Source organism: Salvia miltiorrhiza, chromosome 5 (genome assembly GCF_028751815.1).
Source record: "Salvia miltiorrhiza cultivar Shanhuang (shh) chromosome 5, IMPLAD_Smil_shh, whole genome shotgun sequence".
Lineage (NCBI taxonomy): Eukaryota > Viridiplantae > Streptophyta > Magnoliopsida > Lamiales > Lamiaceae > Salvia > Salvia miltiorrhiza.
Window position 1 is genome coordinate 21,752,611 of NC_080391.1, and position 8,547 is coordinate 21,761,157.

The 8,547-nt window shown below is 35.6% G+C and overlaps 1 non-coding gene across 1 annotated transcript; it reads right to left on the minus strand.

Annotated features, from left to right (window-relative positions):
• Positions 1 to 5,865: 5,865 nt before the first annotated feature.
• Positions 5,866 to 5,972, minus strand: LOC130987293 (small nucleolar RNA R71). Its single transcript, XR_009089682.1, has one exon. It is a non-coding gene; the product is annotated as a small nucleolar RNA R71 (small nucleolar RNA).
• Positions 5,973 to 8,547: the final 2,575 nt, after the last annotated feature.

An 8,547-nucleotide genomic window follows, 5' to 3' on the forward strand; every position in this document is an offset into this window, starting at 1 on the left:
AATGGGAAGACATCTTTTGCCAAATTTTTCAAAAGGTGAATGAGTGAGCCAAAATCGTCACTGCTTTCGTCATTCCTCATTAGGGTCCTGTGCCTCTTGAAAAATTTCAAGACCGAAATCCGAATCATCTTCATCTTCATCCATTGGTTCGGATTCTTCAAAATTTTGTTGTTATTTAACAACAAGTTTTCTTTCATTTTCAAATGCCGAGGTTGAGGGAGCTCTCTCGTTATCTGTATAGGATTTTCCAAAAGCTTCTTTGTACAACAGATTCTTTGTTTATCTTTTGAAAAATCTTTTTAAGAAGTGCATCATGAGAAGGAGCTGGGCATTCATGTTCTTCATGATGTTGGCAGATGGTTTGAGAGATAAAATTAATTCCTCTTTTGTCATAGGTTTTGCCTTTTTCAAAGAAATTTTCTTTTGGCCACCATTTAAGAAGAATTCTTCTTATACTGTTATACGTATGGCAGTTGTCATCTTTGTTTTGATTTTATCGAAACGTTGGTCTTCAAGACTGTAATCCCATCTAACAATTTATGGGACCTGACAATGATTTACAAATTGTAAAACTACTGAAATATTTTCTAGATGATTATTTTCTTTTAAAAAAATTCAAATATTTTTAATATTTTTGGGAAATATCATCATGGATGCCCCCCATGAAAAGAAAAAAAGAGAAATACAAATTTGAAAATTTTTTATTTTCATCATCGAGGGTGAATTTTATCCACCATGTGTGTACATAATTAAAAAATGGAGGAAATTGAAAACCAATAAGATTGAGACAAATGCATCGTATATATACATAGTTTCAAAAAAATAAAAATAAATAAATAAAACAACCCCCCCCCACACATATATAGGGAGAGGTTCAAATAAGAACCACTAAATAAAATTAGAACGGAGAACCATTTTAAGCCATTCGATCATCAAGATCTACGGTGGATGCATCATCTTGGTGAATGAATGCAGATCCTGGGTTCGAATCCTGAAGGGAACAAAAATTTTATTATTTTCGGATGCATTAAATTTAATAGCGAATGCATTAATTTATATAGCAGATGCATTGATTTTAATGGTTCTTATGTTCTCACGATAAGTGTGGTTCCCATTATAATTGCACCCTATATATATATATATATATATATATATATATATATATATATATATATATATATATATATATATATATTCAGAAAACTCCTCTTAGACTATAAACTATAAACTAATTAAAATGTATGAATTATATGTAGAACACCCATGAATCCGCTGTGTAAATGTATGAATTATGAAAATTAAATTTTTTGCTACCTATGAGATTCGAACTCAGGATCATGAATTATTCCAACAAGGTGATGAATTAACCGTAGATCTTAATGATCCAAGGACTGAAAATGGTTCCTATTTTATAGCCTAACTTTGATTTTTATTTTAGCCTTCCCCTATATATATATATATATATATATATATATATAAAATTCATTTCGAAGTTTTAAATGTTTATAATTTGTTCATTTTAAATCGAATTTTTATATTTTATATATCAAATTAAAATTCGTGTCGCAATCTTCATTTCAAAATGAAAATTGTATCTAATTTTTTTAACGAAATAGCATGATTTTGAAAAAAAAATATAGAAAAAAGATATAAAAGAGCAATTTTTTTGCTTCACATGTACTATTCTAATAATTAAATGTAATTCTAATTAAGTTAATTTAATTAAATCTTTTTTTCTAGAACCAATTTAATCATATCTTTATTAAGTTATCTATAATATATTTATATTATAAAGGTAATTTCAGTTTGTAATTAATTTCAAATCAATTTTAATGGCAATTTCATTATTACAAATAATTTTTATGGAGTCAATTTAAGGAATTGTATTTTTACTGTATTTATAATTTTTATATGACAATTGAGTTAGTAGTTATTTTATATATAGAAAGAAATATAAAAAAACGTTTCATGTGCATTGTACGATTGCAAATATTAATTATTTTTAAAGAAATTATAATTTCAAATTAAAAATTGTCTTTTAACATATTATAGATTGTGAGTAGTTTTTAAAATTATTTATTATTAATTTGTGTGGCATCTCCTATTTTATTCATAAATCATTGATATGATAATAATATTAAGAGTTTATATTAGAAAAATATACACAAAACGTCTTTGGTTGAAATGTTTTGATGATTTCAATGTTTAAAGAATTGGGCTTTATTGCGTGACTGTTTGCAACGAATTGATCGATGCGATTAACGATAAAAGTGATCTTTTATGATTAGTAAAATCACAAGCAAAAGAATCCATCTTTTTTGAAGCACTTTCTAGTTTCCACTATTAAACTATCCGTTGGAAAATGATTAACGATTGCCAATTTTCTTGTCACGTTGATTATACTGTACGTTTGTTTCCAATTGATTTGAAAATTAACTCTTGTCAAACACATTTTACAGAGGAAAAAAAAAATCCTAGATAATGCTTGTATTTTTCTACTAAGCAGCTAAATTAGTTGATTGTTACAAATTCATTTAAGTTTTAATTCTGGGAGAATCGTCACAAAAAATCATTTGATAGCAGCTATGGTTTTGCTCGAGCTTAAGAGGGTGTTTGGCTGAGCTTATAAGCTCTTCAAAATAGCTTATAAGTTGTTTAGAAGCTTATAAACTCCTTCAAGATGTTTGATAAAATAAGCTGTTAAACAGCTTATAAGCTGTAAAAATAAGCTCCCCAAAAAATAAGTTCACTACCCCAACTTATTTTCCCATTATCTTATAAGCAATACTCATTTTACAAAAATAATTCAACTATGATTTTTTATTTTCATCATATATCATTCTAATTTCATTTTTCTTCGATTTTCTCTCTCTAATAAAGATTTTCTCTCACTAACTAAAAATTTTCTCTCTAGCTTATAAGCTCATTTATCCAAATACTTTGACAACTTATAAGCTCTTAAGAAACTACATCTTATAAGCTCTTAAGAAACTACATCTTATAAGCTCTTGAAACATCTTATAGCTCTAAGAGCTTATAAGCTCTTTATAATAAGCTTAGCCAAACACCCTCTAAGTTAAATAAGAAAAAGAAATGGCTGAGATACATGCAGAAAATTAATTTTGTTATTTTTTTAAAGAAAAAAGTACACTATTAAAACTCATTCAATACCATTCTAATTGATAATAAAATGAGTATAACCACTTTAACGGCACTTAAAGCTTAATAAGATCCAAATAAACTTGAAAATATTAGGATTCAATCATTTAAACATGCAGCTTGAATGCTAGTTAGTGAAGTGGTTGTGGGCTAGTTAAGGGCAAAAATAAACGATTTAATACCAAAAAAACATTTCATTGACAATACTAAGTTTACTAACCCTGTTGAAAAACATATTGAGAGGATCTTAATGAGCAAGAAATTGATAATACCGCCCTTAATTTTTTTTTTTAAAAAAGTAAACAATTTCTTTTATGATAGTCACTATTTATGAGTGCATACATGTATTTTAATCATGGAATTGCAACTTTACCCACTCATGAATCAATCTATTGGTGAAAAAAATGTCTTAATCATATATATTGAAATTTCGAAGTGTATAAATAAAAGAATTGTATTTATTTTTAGGGTTAATGGTTGAAAATACCCTTTTTCATAGATAAAACCTAAAATGTACCCACCTATTTTAAAACATACAAAATGTACCCTGACAAACATGGTTTTCGTACCTCAATTCCACATGTTTTGTTGTCATTTCCCTTCATGTTTTGCTTGTGAATGCTTGTTTGTGCCCGAATATTTAGTTTTATGAAGATTTGATATCTTTGTGTAGTTTTGGAGTAATTTCAGGAACAATCAAGGATTAATTGGAGGATTTTGAAGATATGATATTGAAGTACGTCTCGAGAGGAATCCGTGAGCGCAAACGGCGACCAAATCCGAGTCCGGACGAGGGAGAACGGAGCAAAACGAGCGGACTGTGCAAAACGCCCAGTACCCCGCGGTCACCACCCGCGGCCGCGGGGTAAGACCGCGGGTCAGCTGTTCCCGACTCAGGAGACACCCGCGGTCACCACCCGCGGCCGCGGGGTGGGACCGCGGGTCCCCTGAGCATCCCCCACGTTTGAAGGCCGCGGACGCGGGCCGTGACCGCGGGAAAAGAGCGGAGCATCCCCAAGTGGGCCCCAGTCGCGTTTTTCAGCCCTTAACCCCCATTTTCCCCCTTTTCCTCACATTATTCATCATCCCCTACATTCAATACTCATTTCCTACCTCCATATCCAAGCCCTAACCCCCATTAATACTCATTCCTACCCATTTGAAGAAGGATTGAAGATGAGAGAGGATTGAAGCAAGCTTCTCAATAGGATTTGTTCATTCTTTCTCTCTCTTTCATTTATGTTTCTCTTTTCATTGGGTATGTTATTGTTGAACATGATAGGCTAAATTTCTCTTTGATTTGGGGATTAGGCTAGATGATTATTGTAATGGATTGATTATTTGTGCTCAATATAAATCTTGTTTGTTCCTTTGCACATTATCTTTTCAAACCCTTGGTTTATTTCTTGTATGGTTTGTTGGCCACATTCTATGCATTTCTAATTTGCAATTTGAATCGGGAGAGAATAATTGCAATAGATAAGGTGTTTGAAACATATCAATTCGATAACCGGGAGGTTGAGAGTTGGGTGAGAGTATGTCGATCTTTGTGTGCTTTTGGGAGTTATAGGTTAGAAGTTGACCGGGGACGGCAACTATGACCCGTAATCTACCGTTCTAGTCGTCCGGGAGGGGGCTAGAACTAGTTGGGAGATCACTCTAGATAATTAGGATTGTCAAGATTAATATTGAGCTATAATTGAAGTCTTTTGCTTAATTATCGATGCCTAGTCCCTAAATCGCCTTAATCATCTTATTTATCCACTTTGCTTATTTGATTTTTATTTGTCTTTGCACTTGTTAAGTATTTAGTTAGATAATCAAACCAATCACTCAATCGTTTAGTCTAAATAGTCGAGTAAAATGAATTAGGATAATCACTAGATTGAACTACTAATCCTTGTGGGATACGACCTTGCTTCCATATATTGCAACTACACCGTATACTTGCGGCGTGGTGAAAATATTAGCGAACAAGTTTTTGGCGCCGTTGCCGGGGATTAGTTTAGTTTCTTTGCTTGTGATATTTTGCTTCATTGTGCTTAACTACTTTAGACATTTTACTTGCTTTTATTTTTGTTTTCTATTTTAAGATTGTGATTTGACTCTTTGTCCTTGTTGGTTGATAGGTAGTGTATGAACACAAGGTCTAAAGGTGCACCTCTTATACCTATAAACCTTGAGGTTGAAGCTTTTTGCCGACACAATAAAGCAAGAGCAAGAAGAGAGAAAGAAATGGAGGGAAACATGGCGGAAAATCAAGAATTGATCCTCCAACTTCAAAGGCAACTAGAGGCTATGCAAGGACGAATCAATGAGCAAGAAGCTCAAAGGAATGCGCCTCCACCACCACCCATTAGTAACATGTTTCAACCCGTGTTCCAACAAGGAGGAGTGCATGCTCCAAGGATCAATGCCAATAATTTTGAGCTCAAGCCCGCCCTCATAAATATGGTGCAACAAAACCAATTCGCCGGTCTTTCTCAAGATGACCCGAATGGACATCTTGGAAACTTCTTGGAGATATGCGGCACCATCAAGATAAATGGAGTCTCGGAGGATGCCGTTCGACTTCGACTCTTCCCCTTCTCACTAAGGGGCATAGCCAAGACATGGTATCAATCTTTAGAGGGTGGTTCTATCACTACATGGGAGAAGATGGCTCAAAAATTTCTCAACAAGTTCTATCCTCCGGGTAAAACCATGAAGATGAAGAAGGACATAGTCCAATTTCACCAATTTGATGGAGAATCCTTCTATGAAGCTTGGGAAAGATTCAAAGAGATGCTAAGGAAGTGCCCTAACCATGGCTTAGATCAAAACACAATCATTTGTGTATTCTACACCGGGTGTAGTGGTGAGATGCAAAGAGATATGAATGCATCGGCCAATGGAGCATTGTTGGAGAAAAGCCACGAGGAGGCCGCCCACATCATTGAGAATTTAGCCGCAAATTGCCATCAATTCCCGACGGAGAGGATCATCTTGAAGAAAGTGGCGGCTACAACAAGCTCGGATCCCATAGCCCTTTTGACGGCTCAAATGACCGCCATAAATAGCAAGATTGATGCTATGTCAATATCAAGAGTAGAACCCGTGGTTGAAGAACAAACTAGCTTTGAGGATGTGAACTACATCAACAACAACAACAACCGAGGCTATGGGAACTTCCGGCCCCAACAACAAGGTGGCTATCAAGGACAAGGGCAATACAATCAAGGGTTTCAAGCAAATCGTCACCCGAATCTTTCCTATGGTAATCCCAATAACTTCTTGCAACCACCGCCCGGATTTGCGGTGAGTGATGGCATGATCAAGGAAGAGAAGAAGCTCAACCTTGAAGAGATCTTAATGAAATTCATAACGGCCACTCAAGCCCACATGACGAGAACCGATGAAAGGTTAGAGGCTCAAGCAACCCAATTGAAAATGTTTGAGATGAAAGTGGGACAAATTGCCGAATCCTTAAGCAACCAACATCAAAAGGGGCAATTTCCGAGTAACACCGTTGTGAATCCAAAAGAACATTGCAAGGCTATCACTATAAGAAGTGGGAAGATACTTGAAGAGTCCAAGATACCTACGGAAGTCAAGAACAATGATGAGAACATTTCCTCAAAAATGCAAGGCGATAAGGAGAAGGAGAAAGATGTGTACAAGGCACCACCACCTTATTGCCCACCAATTCCATTCCCTCAAAGACTTCAAAAGAAAAATGTGGAGAGTGAGTTCTCTAAATTCCTTGAGATCTTTCGGAAGGTACACATCAACATCCCCCTTGTTGAAGCTTTGCAACAAATGCCCAAGTATGCAAAATTTCTCAAGGAAGTTCTATCCAAGAAGAAGAAATTAGAAGAATTTGAGACGGTCAACCTCACCGAAGAATGTTGTGCCATTCTTCAAAAGAAGCTACCCATCAAGATCAAGGATCCCGGGAGCTTTACTATCCCATATGATGTTGGAAATGGTCGTTTTGGAAAGGCCTTGTGTGATTTGGGAGCAAGCATAAATTTGATGCCTCTCTCCATCTTCAACAAGCTTGAAATAGGAACCATTAAGCCAACCACGATTGCTTTGCAAATGGCGGACTGTTCCGTTTCATATCCAAAAGGGATAGTGGAGGATGTCTTGGTGAGGGTTGACAAATTCATTTTTCCGGTGGATTTTGTGGTGTTGGATATGGTTGAGGACAAGGATGTACCTTTGATCCTTGGACGTCCATTCTTGGCGACGGGGAGGGCCCTAATTGATGTTGCAAAGGGCAAGCTCACATTGAGAGTGAATGATGAGAGTGTTACCTTCTCAATCCACAAAGCTCCCAAGCACAAAGATGGGGAAGAAAGAATGAGAGTGGAGGAATGCAAATTGATGCAAGTGATTGAACCTTGCATCAACATGAAAGAAAAATTGAAGGGAGAAAGGAAAGAGGAGGAAGCCCAAGGCTTGGAGTTGAAGCTTCTCCCCACACACTTGAAGTATGCATTCTTTGGTGAGAATGAGATACATCCAATGGGGCAAGACCGTGTACTCCAACTCAAAGAGTTAGATGAGTATCACGCATTTGAGAAGTCAAGCCTCTACAAAGAGAGGACAACAAGTGCTAATGACGAGATGATGCACAAACGGGAGTTTGCACCCGATGATGAAGTCCTTCTCCTCACCTTCCGTCAATCACTACCTCCGGAAAAGCCAAGATCAAAATGGACGGGTCCTTTCAAAATCAACAAGGTTTTCAACAATGGAGCAATTGAATTGAGAAAGAAGGATGAAAGAACCTTTGTGGTTGAGAAGGAAAGAATCAAGACATTTTTGCCCTTGAAACCAAAAGTTGAAGTGTTCGTTGGAACCACCCCCGAGCCATAACACCATCATGGAGACGTCTAGCTCATGACGTTAAACTAAGCGCTAGTTGGGAGGCACCCCAACAAGGTACCCTTTAATTTTTGTATGGTTTATTTTTTTTATATGTTAGTTTTTTTTGTGAGTCCGAGACAACTTCTCCTTCTCTTTTCTTCCAAACTCATTTTCACTTTGTGTGAAATAAGTTTGGGGGGAGGGGAGAGATGGATTAGTTGTCTCATCTATCTTAAGCTTTACTTGTTTTTGTTTGTTTTAGTATTGTTGTCTTGTTTTTGTTATTGTTGAATAAATGAAAGCTTGAGAGTTAGTTGGGTTGATATTTTTGTTTTTGTTTTGCTTGGGATAATTGTATCAAACTTTGTGATGTTGATTGAAATTTGAATGTCATTGGGCTTATGATATGAATTGTTTCTTGGAAAAATTGTGTGTATCACTTGTGGATTATGCATGAAAAGTTTGAACTTGTGACAAGTGAGTTAAATGTTTTGCCTCCAAGAACTTGATAATGAGCTTGTAAGATTTGAGCCA